Source organism: Pleurodeles waltl, chromosome 2_2, assembly GCF_031143425.1.
Source record: "Pleurodeles waltl isolate 20211129_DDA chromosome 2_2, aPleWal1.hap1.20221129, whole genome shotgun sequence".
NCBI classification, from domain to species: Eukaryota; Metazoa; Chordata; class Amphibia; order Caudata; family Salamandridae; genus Pleurodeles; species Pleurodeles waltl.
Window position 1 is genome coordinate 943,889,360 of NC_090439.1, and position 20,412 is coordinate 943,909,771.

General features: G+C 43.3%; 1 protein-coding gene and 1 non-coding gene across 2 annotated transcripts in view; one reads left to right on the forward strand and one right to left on the reverse strand.

The window, feature by feature from the left end:
* The window catches only part of CSMD3 (CUB and Sushi multiple domains 3), a 2,682,374-nt gene that overhangs the window by 669,227 nt on the left and 1,992,735 nt on the right, over positions 1 to 20,412 (reverse strand). The window lies entirely within an intron of this gene.
* Positions 14,640 to 14,754, forward strand: LOC138283155 (U5 spliceosomal RNA). The gene has a single exon (XR_011201094.1). It is a non-coding gene; the product is annotated as a U5 spliceosomal RNA (small nuclear RNA).

Sequence of the window (20,412 nt, forward strand, 5' to 3'; positions counted from 1 at the left end):
GTAGGTTTTAGGGTGGGGTGGGGATTTGGGGTAGTTTTTAGGACAGGGTGGGATAGTTTTCAGGATAGGCTAGGTTTTATGGTTTTTCGGCAGGGAGTTGGGTTAGTTTTTAGGACAGGGTGGGGTAAGTTCTAGGGTTCAGGATGGGGGATGGGAGTTTTTAGGAGAGGATTAGTTTTACCGTTCAGTGTTATGGATCGGGGTAGTTTTTAGGACAGGGTGGGGTAGATTTTAGGGTTTGGGTCAAAGTAGTTTTTAGGACAGGGTGGGGTAGTTTTAGGACAGGGTGGGTTACGTTTTAGGGTTTAGGGTGGGGGCGGGTAGTTTTTAGGACAGGATGGGGTTGTTAGGTAGAGTCAATAGGACCAAACTGTGGTTGTTGTTAATAGATTTGGGGGTGGTGGTAGAGCTAGTGAACTTTCTATACTGTCTGGATGAACTTTCTATACTGTCTGGATGATAGTTTACCAGGGTGCAGTATGGCGAGGCTGGGGAGGTACCAGAGCCATTTCTATTGTCCCTTGGAGGTGCCAAGGGTGCATCCTGGCCCCTTTTCTCTTTGTGGTCTACATTAATAAAATGTGCACCTCCCTGGCTGCTGTTTCAAGTGACATCCCAAAAATCAAGACAGCTTTTGTGCCAGCACTGCTTTATGCAGATGATGAAGTTTTAATGGCAAGGACTTCAGGTGGCATTTGTTTACTCGTTGAAGCTTTTGTCACCTTCATGAGTGAACTGAATTTGGCCACTGACTATAGCAATTGCTTACAATGACTTGTGGACCAGGAAAGAGACCCATGGCAACATTGATGGTTAGAGGGCATACTATAGGTGCCGTGAATGATCTTAACTACTTAGGAGTTATTTTCTGTAGTGCAGGGACGTGGCATTCACAGATTAAGAGTTGCGCTCAAAGACCAGTAGAGCAGCTTGAGCAATTCCTAATTCATCTTTGGGGGATGGAAGGGGCACTGTCCTCCCAATTCTTAATATTTATAACGCCTTAAATGTGTCTCCACTGCTCTTTAAGGGGCTGGGATCTGGAACTCTAGTAACATTGATGTCTTGCATGTTGAAGAAAACCGAATCTGCAGACAGTTTTAGCATTTGCGACTTTAGAGTTTGCATTTCATTTTGCACACAAAGCTTAACCTTCTTTATGCTACTGATCTGATCAAACTGGCACCACTGTTGTTATGGATCAGCATTTTGTCTAATCAGGAGGCTAAGATAAACAGGGAAATTATTCTGAATTGTCTGGATTTAGAATTTGGGTTCGCAATCCTTGGTTATCCTCTGTGCACAATGTACGTGTGATGTTCTAAATAGGTCAAATTTGTTTGTAATCCTAGAAAGTATTAGGAAATCCAATAAGCAATTGCTCAAAACATTATTTTTAGATTGATGCCATCTCCTGAGACTTAAAAGGGAATTGCCCAAAGAATCAGTTGAACATTATTATGACCTGCATGAAATTGTGCTAGACACTATGCATCTCATTACGACTTCGGCGGTCTTTTCCAAAGACTGCTGAAGCCGCTGCAGTCAACAGAGCACCAGTTCTGGCGGTCTACTGACTGCCATATTAGGAGTTGTGTTTGGACTTCTGCCCATGTATGGACGAAAGTCTAAGAGATGAAGAGGTGGCTGCATCACCCGCACCGCTCTGCCAGCAAGACTCCGCCCGCTGTATTTCAGCCATAATACGGCTTGGTGGAGTCTTGATAGCGTAGTGTTGCTGGTGTTGTAAAACTGACAGGACCAATCCCCTCCTGGGTGACCAGCTCACTAGAAAAGGTAAGTTGATCATCTGAAAGGAGGGGGGAGGGTGTGGGGGAGTGTTGGGTGCATGTGCGTGAGTGTATGTGTGCGAATTGGGGTGTATGAATGCAATTTGTGAGCGAGCAAGGGTGGGTTGTATGCATGCAGTTTGGGGTGTGGGTCTACATGTATGTGGAGGGGAGTGGGGTGTGTCGGGGTGCGAGTGAGTAGGTGTGTATATTGGAATGCATGCGAGTGGGGTGCATGTGTGCAAGTCTGTGAGTGAGTGGGGGAGTGTATGTGAATGTATGCAGAGGAGTGTGTATGCATGCGTATGCGGAGGAGGTGGGGTGTGGATGATTGCAGAGGGGTGGGGTTGTGAATGTTTGCAGAGGGGGGTGCATATGTGTGAGTGCAGGTGTGTGTATGTTAGTGTGAGACTGCATAGGGGTGCTAGAATGTAAGTGTGTAAGACGGGTGAGGGGGTGTTTGTAAGTGTGTGGAAGGGTGGGGGGCTGTCTTCATGTGTGTGGACATGGTGCATATGCCAGAGACAGGCTGGAGGAGCTCATCGCCGCCCACGTCTGTGCAACCGCACCGGCGGGCCAGGCGGCATTGTAGCGGTTTGGCTTCTGCCAAACCCTGCAACTTGTAATGCAGTGGTCTTTATCATCAGGTCCGCTGCGGTAAGACCGCCACATCGAGGCTGGCGGTCTGATGACCGCTAGCCTAGGAATGAGGGCCTATGTATCTTGCCCTTCCCAGGGCTAGGCACCCAAGTGGCGGCAACAAAAATTGTTTGTCCCTGTGATGAGCACTTGGAACAAACAATAATGCACTTTATGTTTCTTTGTACTTTTTTAGACCCTATTTATAAGCATTTCTGATGCCAATTTTTTGTGTTTAGGTTTCAGGAAGGGCAAGGACACTCTGTTAAATACTCATGAAGTGCCGTGGGATCTGTGCCTTCTTTATAGCTACTGTTAGGTCAAGGAGATCAATGGTGGAGAATGCATTAAGCAGTTTTGTTCCTTATTTGTAGTAGGCTTTGGTTGTGTTTTGCCTGTTTGAATTGACACACTGGCAGGGGCGCACTTTGGGTCAGGAGTTTTCTGCTTTCGTTGAATTTCATTAACTGTGTTTTTGGCTGTATTATTCATTTGTTTTTATCTGTATTTATGTGTCTTTTATGGCTTTGCTAATGTGTATAATAATTTTATGATTATGAATATGAGTGTGCCAGGTGATGGGGCCTCTCAGTAACAAGTCACAGTCAATGGCAAAAAGGCCATTCAATGCTTTAAAAAAAACTCTTCAGGTAAGGAAACCTCTACAAAACAAAAACTTTGACCATAAGTTTCCAGGAATTCACTGTCAACTCCAAAAGCCACCAGAAACAACTGTGTACTCAAGACGGGTAGAGTCATGGACAACATTTGTTGTATCTGGAATAAGCAATACCTATGGAAGGCAATGGGGAGGTTTTGCTTTTTCAAACCATTGACAAATGTGACACATCAGATCCAAAAGTAGACAGTTAAATTAAGTTGAAAGAATCTAAAAAAAAAAAATGTTTTATCTGCCACCATGGTCTTTGTGAGAAAACAGGGCTGATTGCAGAGGCCTCCTAACTTTTTGCCCCCATTTTCCACTTTTTGCTTGTGTTTTCCTGACTCTGATGGTGCCCTGGGTACTGCTAACCAGTCCCAGGGCCTGTGCTCTGTGTAAAATCAGTATGCAAATTAGGCTAATTATAATTGGTTAAGTCAACCTACCTATAAGTCCCTAGTATATGGTAGGGCATGTAGGTTTAGGAACTCCAGCATAGGTAGTGCACTGCTGAGGTGCCCAGTGTCATTTTAAAGGCAGGCCTGCTTTGCTGGCTGCTTTTAAATTAAAGTTATATGCAAATTCGACTTTGGAATAAAAAGTAGTTCCAAAGTCTTAAACTACCTTATTTTTACATATAAGTCACCCCTAAGGTGTGCCCTATGTGCCCCTAGGGCTGGGTGCCATGTAACTATAAGCAGAGACCATATAAAATAGTTTTATAAGCCCTGGTGAGGTAAAAACAGCCAAATTCGCTTTTCCCTCACTGTAGTGAATGGCCTCCATAGGCTAGAATGGGGAGACTTTATTTTAATTTTAAAAGTCCCTTTAGGTAACAGATACCAGAAGTTTTGTATCAAATTAATTGTTATAATAAATCCCACAACGTGTTGTTGGATTTAATATAACTTGTTCAGGTAAAGAGTTTTAAACTTTACCTGAAAAGTTGCCAAGTTCAGCCCTGCAGTGTTTTTGCTGCTGTGTTCTGATTGGCCAGCCTCTGGCAGCCTGGCCAGGCTGCCTTGAATGAGGTGTGAAGTGGCCTGGCTTCACACAAAGAGATGTGCCTGTGGGAGGAGATCTCCCCTCAGCAGATGGTGAGGCAGGAAGGGTGAGGGCTGCCAAACTGGTCTTCAAAGGCAGAGAAGGACAATTGGTGCGACCCAGCAACACCCCCACATCCTGCAAACCCAGACAGTTAGGTGCCCCCTTGATTAGATTAGGAGAGGGCAGGAGAGGGGTGTGTTTAGGATTTTTAGCCACACCAGTGGGTGGGTTCAGCCAGATGTAACCTCCAAAAATCACTTTCAGCCATGATGGATTTTTGAGGAATGTTGCCTCCTGGGATTGATTTTTGCCACACTTCCCAGGAAGTGGTCATCACAGAGGGAAGGATCCTGCCCCTGATTGGAGAACCAGGACCCCCCTGTTTTTCACCCAGGAGCAAGAATAAAACTGGCAGACCTGTACCCACACCTCAGTTCCCTACCAGATTCCAACAAGGAAGAAGTACAGGAGAAGAAGGACTACCCTTCTGGACCCCTGACCTGCACCTGGACACTGCACTCTGGAGGACTGCACCAGCTGCACACTTGGGCTTCACCACTAAAAGGACTTTACCTGTCTTCTTCTGCTTCAAGAAGGGACTCCCTGTTTGCTACAGGTACAAAGAAGCTGCCCAGTCCTCCCTGCATCAAGTCCTGCAAGCAGAGCCCAGCTGACCAGCGTCCAGTGGCCATTTAAGGATTCTGACCAGGTGCATTCTGGGAATTGTAGTCCCAACTCCAACTCAGAGCTTCTGGAACTTTGGATCAAGTTGTGGACACTTCAGGGACACAAAAAGGATCTCTGGCAGCAGGTCCAGAAGTTTGGAGACGTTTGGAGCAACTCCATAAGTTGAAGAGGTGCATTGTGGGAGTTGTAGTCCCAGACCCCAAGAAGCCCCCCCATAGCCTCTGAACCCTTGGTTGGTGCTGTGGACCACTTCCCTGAATCAAACACTTCTGAAAGTAAGTGTGACAGTGTAACCTCAAGGGTGGCCTGAACTCTGGACTTTTTTCCTTTACAGTGTGACCTTTTTTAACCCTTTGAGTGCTAGTTGCTTCTATGCGCTAGAATGCATTAATTCTTTATAAATTCAAATCTCCAGTACCCCTTATCCAATTTTATTTGTTTTGGTGTAATTTTAAAGATAAAAATATAATCTATTATTTTAAATTGATTTTGGATTTTTAAACTGTTTCCTGTGTTTAATTTAATTACTGTTTTGTGATATTTGAATGCTTTACGCCTTGTCTCCTAATTTAAGCCTTGTCGCTCATTGCCAAGCTACCAAGGGTTGAGCTAGGTTTAATTTACTGAGACCTAACTGGACCTAAGTGGAGGTTAGTGGCCTATTGCTAAGTGTAGGTACTTACCTACCCTTACCAATAGCCCATTTTCAAACAGTCTTTGATTCAGTCTTGTGGATCAAGGGAACTAAATCCCATCTACACAATTACATTTAAAAGCAAGCTAAAGTACAGGGACACAGTGGAGAATAATATTACTTCAGACTTGATACAGCACCTTAAAATTGGTTAAAGTGGAATACTGTGGCGTCTCAGAGGTACACAATTACATTTCACCGCTGTCTTCTTCAAAAGCACAGATAGCTGCATTCTTGTGTATATGCAACTGATCTCCACAGTCTCTCAAATCATTAGCACAAAAGGACAGTAGAATGAGTGGCTTGAACCAAGTGAATGGCTTCTCAAGTTGACTTCAAGTACTGTTCTGCTCCTTTAAATTGCACTGGCGGGAAATGTAAAAATTAACAGCAGAATTACTGCCACGATGAGCCATACTTCCCAGCACTCTAACACTGAATTACAGTGGGAATTGCAGCATTCTGTAATTGGAGTGAGATACACTTTTAAAAGCATCTTATCAGTGTTTCCTAATGGACATATATTTACACATACAGCTGCCTATAAGCAAGGCCTTCACACTTTCATACATGCAAGAAAGTGACAGGAAATGGGGGAATAACAGGCAGGAAATTGGAAGGATGGCCATGAAAATAAATGTGAGATGTATTCAATTTATTTATTTACATATTTTATGCGTTAGTGCTTCACAAACAATATGGAACTGTAAATTCATGCAAAGCATTCAAATAACAAAAAGACATGAACAAGAGAAAGCAGGAACAGGAAGAATAAAACATGTTGCATACAAGTAAAGGAATCAATATAATATCAGTTGAGATCATGAATAATGATTAAAATGGAAAGTGAACTTCTGGCAGTGGTCCCAATACTTGATTTCAAAAGCTGCATAGAAGCATTAAACCATTTCTAGTAGTAAAACGCAGCATGACATGTGAAGATTGATATGGGACACCTTAAAAGCAAACACTAATACACTTCAAGGATGGCAAAATTCAACAGGCGGGGCACTTTCAGACATTCCTATGAGAGAACACATCCCTGCCATACTTACTAAGTTGCACTAGTTACCAGTAGAAGTAAGGATTTATTTTAAAATCTTTAACCCGGCTCATAAGAGAAACTACGGATCAGCACCAATGTAATTAAAGAGAGAATGCCAATCTATAATGATAGTAGAATGTTAAGATTGAAATACAGTATACCAGTGGTTCCCAACCTTTTGACTTCTGTGGACCCCCACTTTATCATTACTGGCACCCGGGGACCCCCAATGAATCATTACTGGAATCCAGGGACCCCTCAATGAGTGAATATTGAAAGCTGGGGACCAAATCTGTTAATATTATTCCATTTTCTAAGTGGTCGCGGACCCTTGAGGAGGCTTCACGGACCCCCAGGGGTCCCAGGACCACAGGTTGCAAAAAACTGCAGTATACTGTTGCAATATTTCCTGTTTTGTGCTGCAGATTTGCAGTTGTGGAACTGCAAGCCTCCCAAAGGGTGGTATGCAACCGAGGAGCTTGCCCTGGTTTGCAATATCCTGAGTAAGTTATGCTGTGCTTGCATGGATGTCATTTAGAGGTTGCCAGGAGTCGCAGCAGCAACCCATGGCTTGCATCTTGCTACCTGACACTTTCCTTGCAACCCTTAGTCTCAGAGGCTGCAGGAGCACAATTTGGAGTAGGGAAAATGGCTGTCAGAGCTGTTTACCTCTTTGCCCATGCAGCTCCCTCAGAGAGATACTGAGAGGGATACTCTCCTGCTCCTGGTGAGCAGCAACAGTATAATTTTGACCTTGAGAGCTGGGAGGAAGCTGTGGATCATTAAGGAAACAAAGTTAAACAGGGTAGGCCCCAGCCGTGACCTTGTTCTGCTTTTCACAAGAAAACAAGTTTTCAGACTTCAGGTAGGATGAGTTTTAAACCCTATTGTTACATTGTATAACATTTCTGTATGCATTGTATAACATTTCAGATTTGAAAGACACAAGCACCCTAAGCCTTCTTGCACTTAACACCTGAAACTGTGTATTTGATTCCAGTGATCTTTATGTCTGTAAGTATGATTAGGATCCAAATTGAAATGCAATTTTTAAGACCCCTGGCCACGGCTGTCCAGAGCTATAACCCACCCAAATATAACACACCAACTGTAATCATTAACAGAAATACAAATACCTCACTGCTGATACCACTCCTCAACAGGACCAGACTCAAGTCTTCGGTGAAACCTCCAAAGTCCAAACAATGCCTGGATGGTACTAAGCCTTGCTGTCAACCCTAGATTTTGTATGGGAAGGGAAGCCTTGCTGTACAAAACCTACAATGTAATACTTTTTCCATGTTTTATGTGTGCTATATAGTGCAAGTTGGAAAAATTTAAAGATTTTTATGGTTGCTTCACTGTTACATCTGACTCCAGGAGGCATATCCTTTGTGCAAACCCCATCAACAAATATTAGTAGATAGGGGTTTGCATAAAAAACTCTCATTGGTTTTATAGGAATGCCCATGTAGAACACAAAGTATGCCCCTTTTAACATTAATTGGCACTTTGCACTGCTTTGTGCTATTGTGGGCAACATGCCACTTCATGATAGGTGTTGGAATGTAAATCCCACAGCAACATTTTGCACTAGGTTTGTGTCTTTTTTGTGACCAACCAGGTGCAAAGTGCTAGTAAACCTGGCTCAATGTGTTCCTTTAAAAAATGTAACTCTAGAGGTGCATTTCTTAGCTATGTGCCCCCATTGTTTGGAAATCAGCCGTGTTATAATTCAGTATTGAAGTGCAAGATGTCCACTGAGTGACTCCCAGTACTGAGTTATAATAGATGAAGTAGGAAGGCTGGCTGTTTGGACCTATGTAAGGCTGCTTATTCAGTTCCTGAGGCAATCAGTGCTAACTGGGCACTTAGTACTGATTAAATAATTTTTACCTTTTGTGTCAAGGGGCCTGATTTAAAGTTTGGCAGATGAAATACTTCATCACAGACATGACCGATATCCTGTTTGTCATATTACAAGTGAATTCTATGCTATTGAACTTAAAATAAGACAGGCATGATATACAACACATCTGGGATGGAGTATCCTGATCACCAAACTAATCAGGCCCTAAGTGTCTTGTATAACATTGTGTTTTACAATAACTTCCAAGTATTCCTAAATGGCTCTTTGGTGGGATCGAGCATTCAAGATTTAGGGCCTGATTTAGAGTTTGGCGGAATGGGTTACTTTGTCACAAATGTAACAGATATCCCATCCACAGTATTACGATCCTATTATTGCCTATGGAGATCGTAATACGGCGGACGGGATATCCATCACGTTTGTGACAGAGTATTCTGTTTGCCAAACTCTATATCAGGTCCATAGGTTAGGAAGTAGAGCTTTCACCTTTCCAAGAGAAAAATACTGTCTATATGGTCACGTTTTAGGAGTGTGCAAAGGGTCAGACATAATACTTAAATTACCCTTTATATGAAATCATCTTTTTTCAATTTTAACATAGCATGTCTTACTTTGTTACTTCAATTATCAGTCAGGTATAATTAATGGAGCTCTAGAATAATCTTTATTGTATTTTCTTGTATATATTTACTGTTTTAAGTATGTACAGGTAAGAGGAAAAATGCTGACTATAAGTGATTTTTATCCTAATTTTTCGACCTGCTGGGGCATGATAATACTGTTTGTGATGGTAATAAAACAGCCAGGTGGAAACCGTACTAGGAGAAGATGAGTTTGGAAATGAGATTCAGTAAAAAACAAATAAATAGTACTCGTTAAAAGGTACTAGCCAGTCAGGGGTACATAGCAGAGGTCTTTTTGCAGTAACCTGTACAAAAGCAAAAATAAATATAGTCCTTTAGACGTTAAGCATGGGAATACCAACCCAAACAATTTAATAGTGGTTAGGCAGCAAGGCACAGTTGTCCAAATAGCATGGATAACTGTGCATGATAGTATTTTATGTAGGAAAGTCTTTAGACTACAGTATTAAAGCTATTTGCACATGTGAGTTAGACTTAGTCATGTCAACAACATGAGTACCATTTACTTAGCTGGTAAAATTAGAGGCTTTCTCATTTTTTAAACTAATATTTTGCTGCTTTGGCAATCCATTATCTATTTTCTGATGAATGCATCAGCTGAAATCCGGCAATGGCTATTTCAAAATATATCATGCCAGCTCCCTAGTTAATATATGTGTGACAACTAAATTAACTAGATTTTATCTGTGTTAGTACCTTTGTCGTTATTGGTATTCATAACTGGCACATTTCAATAGTTTTCCACATTTGAGCCAGAACCATAGCTCCGTTTTTAACTTGGTTGTTATAGTATATATATATATATATATATATATATATATATATATATATATATATACACATCAGTGCTTAATATGTGCTTGTTGTTTCCGGTGCAGAACACCGGCACTTATTTTTTAGGGCAGGAACTTAATTTTCTACCTCAAGCATTTACTGTGAGCAAAAAAAGCACAGGAAAAGACGGAGGAAAAGAAAAATGAAAAGCGTCACAATGGGAGAAAGCAAAAAGCTGCAGGAGTGGGCTGAAGGGGTAGAGAGTGGCTTTAATGAACTTAAGAGGCCCGAGATGACTTCCGTATTCCGCTGCATCATTATTCCGTGTTCGCACATTTAATTTAGCAGCCACATGTTTTAGCATGTCTCAGCACCGGCACGTTTTTATTTACAAATTAAGCACTGACATATATATATATATGCACACGCACACATACATCTGTGCTGGCTTTACACAAGTACATTACGTCAGTTTTCAAGGCACTAGGGGGCATATTTATACTCCGTTTGCGCCAAATTTGCGTCGTTTTTTTCGACGCAAAGTCGACGCAAAACTAACTCCATATTCATACTTTGGCGTTAGACGCGTCTAGCGCCAAAGTTCCTGGAATTAGCGTCATTTTTTGGCGTGAACACCTTCCTTGCGTTAATGATATGCAAGGTAGGCGTTCCCGTCTTAAAAAATGACTGCGATGCTATTGCGTCTTATTTATACTCCCGGGCAAAAATGACGCCGGGAGTGGGTGGGTCTAAAAAACCCGCATTTGCGCCGGATTTTAGCGCCTGGGTCAGGGTAGGCGTTAAGGGACCTGTGGGCTCAGAATGAGCACAGAGGTGCCCTCCCCTGCCCCCAGGGACACCCCCTGCCACCCTTGCTCACCCCAGGAGGACACCCAAGGATGGAGGGACCCACCCCAGGGACATTAAGGTAAGTTCAGGTAAGTATTTTTTTTAATTTATTTTTGTGGCATAGGGGGGCCTGATTTGTGCCCCCCTACATGCCACTATGCCCAATGACAGAAGTCCCCTGGGCATGGCCATTGAGCAAGGGGGCATGACTCCTGTCTTTGCTAAGACAGGAGTCATTTCAATGGGGGATGGGCGTCGTTAAAAAATGGCGCAAATCGGGTTAAGATGTTTTTTTTGCCTCAGCCTGACTTGCCCCATTTTTAGACGCACAAACGCCATTTTTCCCTACGCCGGCGCTGCCTGGTGTACGTGGTTTTTTTTCACGCACACCAGGCAGCGCCGGTAGGCTAACGCCATTCAATAAATACGGCGCCCGCATGGCGCTTCAGAATGGCGTTAGCCGGCGCTAATTTTTTTGGCGCAAAACTGCGTTAGCGCAGTTTTGCGTCAAAAAGTATAAATATGGCCCTAGATCTCATATTGTAAAGATTTTCAATTGACTAACTAAACCGTTTCTAATTTAACACATTGCTTGCTTTGCCTTCCCTGTTCATCCAGAGCCAAATTCTTTAAACTGTAGCTACACATTCATTAGAGGCAAAATGCCCCTGGCAAATGTCCAGCCACAATTCCAGAACCAACCCTTCTTCAGTTACATCCTAAGCCATTAGACGGGAGGAAAGCCAGTCATTAATTGCACATTTTGTGCTTGCAGTTTCAACCCAGCTTTCCATGCATTATAAAGCAGCAGGCATGTACCCACCCACTGCACAGTTATGAGTAGGCTCTCTCAAGCCATAAGAGCAGGTTGATGGAATACAGCTGCATCCACTCCCTCTCCTTTTATTAGATTCCTATATAATCCATAGATTTTAAAAACAAAACAAGTTAGGATAAATTTTATTAAGATGTTTATTCTGCCCAAATGGAATTTTGTGTTTGCAGCTATACCTTTGGCAATGCATAAGGAATACCTGGATAAAATGCAGCAGGCGATTAGTAGTTTTATTTGGAATTCAAAGGGGCGAGGATATCATGGAAAAAAATATGCAGAAGAAGGGAAAAGGGAGGACTGGCTCTACCTGATTTGACATATTATGCGTGGGCTTTTTTGTTTAAGAACTCAAGGATGTTGTTTCTGTGCCCAGACGGTTCAGCAGTGGGCAGAATGTATAAGGCAATGGTTTCATCTGTGAAAGGGGCCTCAAAGTCTTTTCTATTCAAATTCGGTGACCCTACATTTTTCAAAAAAGTTAAATTAAAAGTGTTGCAAGGATTGGCAAAGAGCTGGTATCAGTTGAGACGACGGTTGGGTGCACACTATTACAGCTATCAGGCCCCTATCTGGGATTCCCCGGGCACCCCAGAATGCTGTCAAAATATCTTAGCATTACCACTCAAAAGGGCAGGTGTGGAAAGGTGGGGTGAGCTTGCGCGAGAGGGTACTTTACTTTTATGGGATGAATTGGTAAGGATAACGGATGGATCTCTGTCCAGGTTAAAATATTTACAGATAAGAGAGTGGGAAAAAGAAATTAAGGGGGGATTGGGAGTGGTAAATGCTTTGGAGGATTCTTTTTTAGAGCTGGCAGGCTTGGCACCTGTGAAGAGGTTGGCGGTTTGGTATTGGGAAATATTAGAAACTCTGGATGAGAATTTTGTCCTACCAAACAATTTATGGGGCAAGACAATGTCAGGCGACAAGATTGGGTTATGGTGGAAGAAGTCGTTTGTGACTCTGTATGAAGTGATGAAGCCTGCCCCATTAAGGAAAAACCATCTTTATACTCTACACAGAGCGTATATATCACCGGCAAAACTTGCCAAGTTTAAGAAGGGGGAGGTGACTAAGGGGGACATTCCGACCCCGGCGGGCGGCGGGCGCCGCCCGCCGGGCGGATACCGCCAGAAGACCGCACCGCGGTCAAATCATCACGGCTTTCATTCTGACTTTCCGGCTGGGCGGGCGGGCGACCGCCAAAAGGCCGCCCGCCCGCCCAGCGGGAAAGCCCCAGCAACGATGAAGCCGGCTCCGAATGGAGCCGGCGGAGTTGCTGGTGTGCGACGGGTGCAGTGGCACCCGTCGCGATTTTCAGTGTCTGCTTTGCAGACACTGAAAATCTGAATGGGGCCCTGTTAGGGGGCCCATGCCAGTGGCATGGGCACTGCAGGGGCCCCCAGGGGCCCCACGACACCCGTTCCCGCCAGCCTCTTCCTGGCGGTGTAAACCGCCAGGAACAGGCTGGCGGGAAGGGGGTCGGAATCCCCATGGCGGCGCTGCTTGCAGCGCCGCCGTGGAGGATTCCCTGGGGCAGGGGAAAACCGGCGGGAAACCGCCGGTTCCCCTTTTCTGACCGCGGCTTTACCGCCGCGGTCAGAATTGCCCCAGAAGCACCGCCAGCCTGTTGGCGGTGCTTCCTCCGTCCGGACCGCCAGGGTCAGAATGACCCCCTAAATGTCCAAAATGTGGCGGGCCAGGAGCAACGGATATACATATGTTCTGGGATTGTCCCGCTATTCGGTTGTTTTGGGAGGAGGTTTTTGGGGCAATATCATCTATTCTAGGCTGGAAAATTAATGTATCACTCCCACTGATTATATTTGGGCAGTTACAGGAAGAGGGTATATGGAGCAGGGTGAATAAAGCTAATCGCACATTTTTGTTTTATGTAATTGTGCTGGGCAGGAACGAAATTTGCAAAAATTGGATGAAGGAGCACCCTCCGAGCTATACAGACTGGCTTAATGCAGCTCTCCGGGCGGCGAATATGGATTTAAATACGCAGGGCTCTAAGAGAAACGTAGAACTGTGGTCATCATTATTAAAATGGGAGGGAGTAGTTTGAATCTGTTTTTCTGTTAATATCTGCTACTTTGAGACTATGTGAAATTGATTTGGTTATTTTCTCTCTTTTGTCCAATGATTAGTCACCGTTTGATGCTCCGGCAGGTTTGCCTAGGCAGACCGGGAGATGCAAGGGTGCATCCCCTGGCTAGAGTCTCTCTCTTAGTTAGAGGGTGAGAAGGTTACAGGAACTAAGAGGTGGCTCAGTAAGCGGGGTTGAATGAGGACTAAAAAAAAAAACAACAAAAAAAAATAAAGTTAGTGCTCATAGTTACAGTTTAATGTGTATGACAGCAGAACAAATGTAAAACCTTAGTTATTTGCTCAGATACAGTCCGTAAGTCTTAAAAGCGCTCTGGCCTGTTGTAATTAATTTTTGGGCTTTGTACCATACCCAGGCACTCCCATCACTATCACTCATTCATGGGCTTGCCTTTCAAATATTCTTTGTTATCATTGGTAAATGCTTTACGTTTGTCCCTCCTTGGGGCAATTTTGTTACCGCCTTTGCCATCGACCCTGTTACATGGATAAATGCACTTTTGCCAATAAGTGAGACTGCAAGCAAACTTCTTTTTCCTTTTTCGTCTCGCCTTCGCGCCCATACTAATGGCCGCCATGGCGCTTTACATTGGTTTGCTTATGTCAACTGTTTTACTTTTCATTTTCAATTTATGTGGAAAGAAAAGTCAAGTTAGGAATTTATAACGCTAATAGCTCTAACTCGTTCCTCTTTGCCAATACTTGTTTTTTTACAGCAGCCGATGCAGCCTTATAATCTTCAACAACAAAACACACTGGCTCGTTCATCATCTCAGAAAGAATAGCAATGAGCCAGCGAGCACACTTTTACGTAGGCATATAAAAATCCTCTTCTTGAGTGCCACCGGCCATGTAAGGCACCATTCAAAATGTGCAGAGTAAAAGGAGCTGAAATTACGACTTGAGCAAGAAAACTATTGTAGTACAGTGTTTCCTGTCAAGTGGCCTACGTCACGTGTTTCCTGGCACCACAGATGGCAGCCACGGAACGTATAATCCAGTTTCTCTTCAAACAGGATAAATCTTTTGCCTTTCAGTAAAGATTTCGTGGAGAGGAACATTTACCAGTTTCACTCAATTTTTGAAAGCCTTGCTAAGTGCAGGGTTACCCTTATTTAGTAAATAAGAGTATAACTTTATAGTAGACAGATTGATTATTTGCTAGTTCCTCAGGAGCAACAACATTCTTTTGTTATCCATTGATGCGCAATTAACCTACACCCGAGTTACATGAAATATAAGAAGGATGCATGCTGCACAAAAATCTCCATATCATCTGAAAGGTTACACTACCATGTGGGAAGCAGCAATATATAACAGCAGGTAAGGAAGGATCAATTGGTAAATGAAACACATAACTGTATCCAATCTGGGTTTTATTTCTGGATCGGCTGTTGATTCTCCTTTTTCATTAATTATCGATATTTTGTTAAAATCCCCTCTGTGATTTAATTGTAAAGATGTGTTAATATATATGGAAAATATACGAATATTTATATATTTATAACATTCCACTGTGTAATGACTGACTTTGAAACTGGTAAAAAAGTTTGAATTCAGCACAATTAACCTCCTGCTATCCAGGTAAAATCAACCATTGCTTAAAAACCACAAGCAATAGCAGAGCCAATAGGTTGTACTTATGCAAGATCTATTGGCTTTGTCTATGCTACTTCTTAGCCATGTACAGCAGCGTGGCTGCTATGCAATATGGCGGAAAATCTTGTTTGCATTGTCACTGTCCCTGTGGAAGCCCTCTTCAACTCTAAACTACCATTACAGGTGCATTGTGGTAACAGTAGGATTACACTTTTGGTCACGTGTCTATTGTGATTAAAGACACGTAATTATTTGCAATATGACTCTGCTCACTGTGAACACGGCTAACTACAACAGCCAAAACGCGTCAGGGAAGGAAATGCTGCCATTCTGATTTCAATAAAGACCAGTACTTCATTGAGTTGGACATCAATATGTTTTGTTTTGGTGCGATATATATATGTATATATTTATATCTGTAAAATGCACTAATAATTATATCATTCCACGGTCTAATGGCTGACTTTAAAACTGGTAAGTAAAATTTGAATTCAGCGCAATTAACCTCCTGCGATCCTGGGAAAATCACCTAATCAACCCTTGCTTAAAAACCACAAGCAACAGCTAAGCCAATAGGTTGTACGTATGCAACATCTATTGGCTTTGTCTATGCTATTTCTTATGCCAAACAAAGGGGGAGAAGGAGGGTTTAAGGGGGAGGGTCTATCCTCCTTGAAGCTTCAGTAGACGTATTTAGAGACTCAACCCAGAAGGGGAAACTTCTGCAGCAGAACGGGAGGAAACACAATGAAGAAGCATGCCACCAAGGGGTAACTCTGGTGGGTGAGGGTTTTTCTAACAAAAAAACTTTTTTTCTGTGGAAGTTTCCCCTTCTGGCTCTGTTATTTCTTAGCCATGTATACAGCAGTGTGGCTGCTTTGCAATATGGTTGAAAAGTTTGTCTGTATTGTCACTGTCCCTGTGGAAGCCCTCTTCAACTCTGAACTACCATGGCGAAAAGGAGATGCACCAGATGCAGATAATCAAGAATCCCTTTGTACATGAGAAAGGCAATCTGCTTCTTCTACACCTCGTAGCATCACCGCCATCATTTAATTTGGTTTACTCAAGGTGAGAGTACATAAGTAATGTGGCATAAGTGCGTCCTATTGTACACATTCCCAAGCTCTATTTAAAAACGGACACAATTTTTATCAATCTTAGATCATGCAGCTCGGGAACAAGCTTCGTAAATCTGATCTGCTGTTCCAAGGAAATGCATTTGAAAGCATTCCAAACGAAATGTCATCTCGATGTTCATTTTTGTATTATAAGTGGACACATTTCCTCTCAAGGGGTAGTCAACACACTACAAACTAGAAGGATAACATCTTCATGTATCAGGACAATCGTAAAACCTGTATCATTCAATGAAACAGAAGGACGGAAACTCCTTTTACAACAAGGAAACCCTTCAGTAGTGGAATAAGCAGGTCAAACAAGGTACCAAGTGAAGCTAGAGACGGCGAGAAACCTGTCCCCTCAGGACTGCCATGAAGAAAACAGACCCAGCACAGAGTTTCAGATTATTTATGTGTTTGTACCGATTATGCTTCAAAATGAAATTGATATTTTCTGAGTAACAACACAATGTTCTTATTTTTTAATAAAACAGATGATGAATAGCAGCACCTTCCACTTCCACCAAGTCATCATGAAGGAAAGCCTTGATATATTGGGACATGTCTTTTGTGATAGGTACTTCATAATGTCCTAAGCAGACTGCATAGTTGCAAAATGGGTTGTCATTGGAAAAGATTCATAAGCCACTATACAGTTGTGAAAAGGGGCATATACACAAAAAAGCTGCATAGCTACTAGTGCAGAAAGCACATAAGCAAGCAAACTGTATGAACCTTTGGGAAAGTGCAAAGCGTACAATGGTCTTAGTGGGAAATAAGGTAACCCTTATCAATGGGTTTACCCCCAGGTGGAAAATGTTGAGGATTTTGCTTTAATTACATTCACGGTTTCCATGTGATTTTGTGAGCCAAGCAAATCATTTGAATATTTTCTTAGCTTAACATTTCCTATATAGGATTTTGGTGCATACCACTTCCTATTATATTATCACTTATTATATTTCTTGTGTTGTTTTCCTATTTAAATTAATTGTGCACAAAAGAAACAGGCATTAGCATGGTTAATAGGTCTGATAGGGGGTCATCAGCGCTCTTCTACCATTCCGGCCACCATTTTAAGCCAGTTAGGAGTCTAGTGCCTGGCTATTCTCTGTTGCCTGCACTTTTTGAAGAGAGGAACAGAGCATGGAAGTGCCACTGGTGAGCTGAAGGTGCACCTAAGACAAGCCTGTCTGTTGACGTCCGTGCTCAGCACCAGCCAAGCTCCTCGTTCTGCCATACATGGTCAGCACTTCACCTACACCGCTTCTGAGCTTCAGGCCCTAAGACTGGGGTCACTTTGCTATGGTAGTATGGGAGGAGGAATTCAGGGATGTCAGATCAAGACTCAGATTTGGCCTACAACATGGATGTCAGCTCATAATAGAGCCAGTGGTAATGCTGTAGTGCGTAGGGTGCACCAGCCCCTGTTGCGATGTTCACTGTCTGCACAGCGTACAGCGGGGGTAACTGCAACAAGGGCCATTTTCCTACAGTCAGAACTAGTAAGTCAGTATGTTAATCTGTCGACCCATGTTAAGAATTCATATCCACCACTCCCCCTGCGTCTCCTCCACCAACCTCGCACCCAAAAGGAGAAGGCAAGACACGTCCATACCGCACATCCCACGGTCAACAATGCACTGCTGTTGTAAACATCAAACATATGCAACCCTGCATGAACTATAAAACCCCAAATCCATGTGCCCACCCCGGAAAAACAGTAAAACAGATATATCAAAACATACTGTAGATCCATGTTTATGTATGTTGCCAGGACAACAGCCAAAACCCCAATGCCCAAAAGCCCTACCACAGCAGTGGAAGTGACTTCCCCCGTCCCGAAGACGGTGACCCACCCACCCCCAACCAATCATAGTCTCAGAAAAGCAATTTCCCCCCATTTGTAAAATACAGATATTTGTAGAGCCCCTTAAACCAAAAACCTTAGCATTTCCATTGCTCCCTGCTATGCGAGGCTTGCGCCTCAGGCCTAAGCACATGACCCATGGTGGGTCCGCAAGAGCAGTATCCACCAAAGGCCAGTAAATTCAAGAATCAACAGAGAGCATCTCCGCTCCCCCTTCTGATGAGTCAGCAAGTTTGATGGCCTGCTCTGGATCCACCACCGCCATAGTACCATCCTGTTGGATTTCAATTCTTCTAACACAGAGGCCTGCATCTGGCCCTCCCCATGCCTCCTCCAGTCTGTGCCGTCCACTCCAGAAGTACGAGCCGAGCCAACTCCAGACCACCCAGAACGACCCGGGCCAACCTTGTCCCACATCTCCAACCATCTCCATACCTCCTCAGGACGATCAAAGAAATGCGATTTGCCTCCAGAGATCACCTTCATGTGCCGGATACAACAACATGTATCTGATGTTCATGGCACGAAGCTTGTCCTTCACCTCCAAAAACCCCTTTTGGGAGGTCTGGATCTTATTCGTATAGTCTCGGTAAATGGAAATTTTGCAATTTTCAAAGACAGCCCTATCGGTCTCACGGGCGGTCTGCAGGATACAGTCCCTGTCTTTATAATTCAGAAGGCACGCAATAATGGCCCTCGGCGGCACCTTGGGCTGAGGAGGAGCAACCAGAGCCCTGTGTGCACACTCCACCACAAACACCCTAGATAACCCCTCAGGTTGCAATACATCTCTGATCCATTGCTCAATGAAGACCTGTGCTGCAGAGCCTTCCACCCATTCCGGAAAGCCGAGGAGGCACACCTTGTTCCGTCAGGATCTGTCCTCTGATTCCTCCAACGTCCCAGCAGTTGAAGTGACCTGCGCCATCTGTTTGCGCAGGATTCCAACTACCGTCTGCAAGCCCTCGATAGACCCCTCCGCCACCATGATCTTATCAGAAACCTTGCAGAGGTCGACTCGAATAAGGTTCACCTCAACACCCACTGTTTCTATTTTTCCCTCCAGGGCATCTCTAGCGCACTGTAAAGCAGCTACCAGTTCAGTGCATGAGGGCTCCTCCACAGTGGCCGGCACCCCCAATGTCTCTCCAGACCCACCCATACGAGTCCTGTGGCAGCTTGGTAGTCGTAGTATATTCTTCCATCGTATTCCCCTGCACGTGTGGTCTGGCGATGCCGCCCCATCTCACTTCAAGTGAGAAATAACAGGATGTATCACCACCATACCTTACTCCAAGGAGCAGAAATGAAGCTCCATGTAGCCACGACGCCAACTCAGGCCCCGCACGGGGCAGGTGCGCTCAGTGTATGCAGGGTCATAGGTCCCAGACCTCCACATATCAACGCAACTCCAATACCACAGAAAACACCCCACCAGCTCAGCGCAGGCATATCTCAAGCTCCACAATGGTGACCTCCGTCTTCTCACAGAGAAGACCACCCTAAGACTGTCGGGTCTAACAATGTCGGTTTGTTGCCATCTGCATTTCAAATGCATTTCCAGGAAGTCTTGTAATCGGAGGAGGTGGTCAAGCTTCACATTCTCTGACAGTGCTGACATTGATGTTGTCAGCCACATCTAAAATCTAACTTTTTGGTTAATTTAGGGAGGAAAAAACAGTGATAATATAACAATAAAGGGTAGTCCCTTCCTTTAACAGTGGATGAGTTATATATATATATATATATATATATATATATATATATATATATATATATATATATATATATCTCTATATAAATATATATATATATATATACACACACATATATATACAAAGACACACACATATACACTAATATGTATATATAGACATACATATACATATATACATACATATGTATATATACGCATACATATATGTATGCATACATATATACATACATATATACATGTCTATATATATATATACATATACATACATGCTTACACACATATACACACACATATATATACACACATATATATACCTATATATATATATATATATATGTATATATATATATATATATATATGAGTTACCTACTGGCAGCCACCAGTGCGTTGCTTTAATTAGGACCTAGTTTCCGTAGGTAAAGCGTTTTTTGACTTGTCTACATCTTTGGTGCAGTTT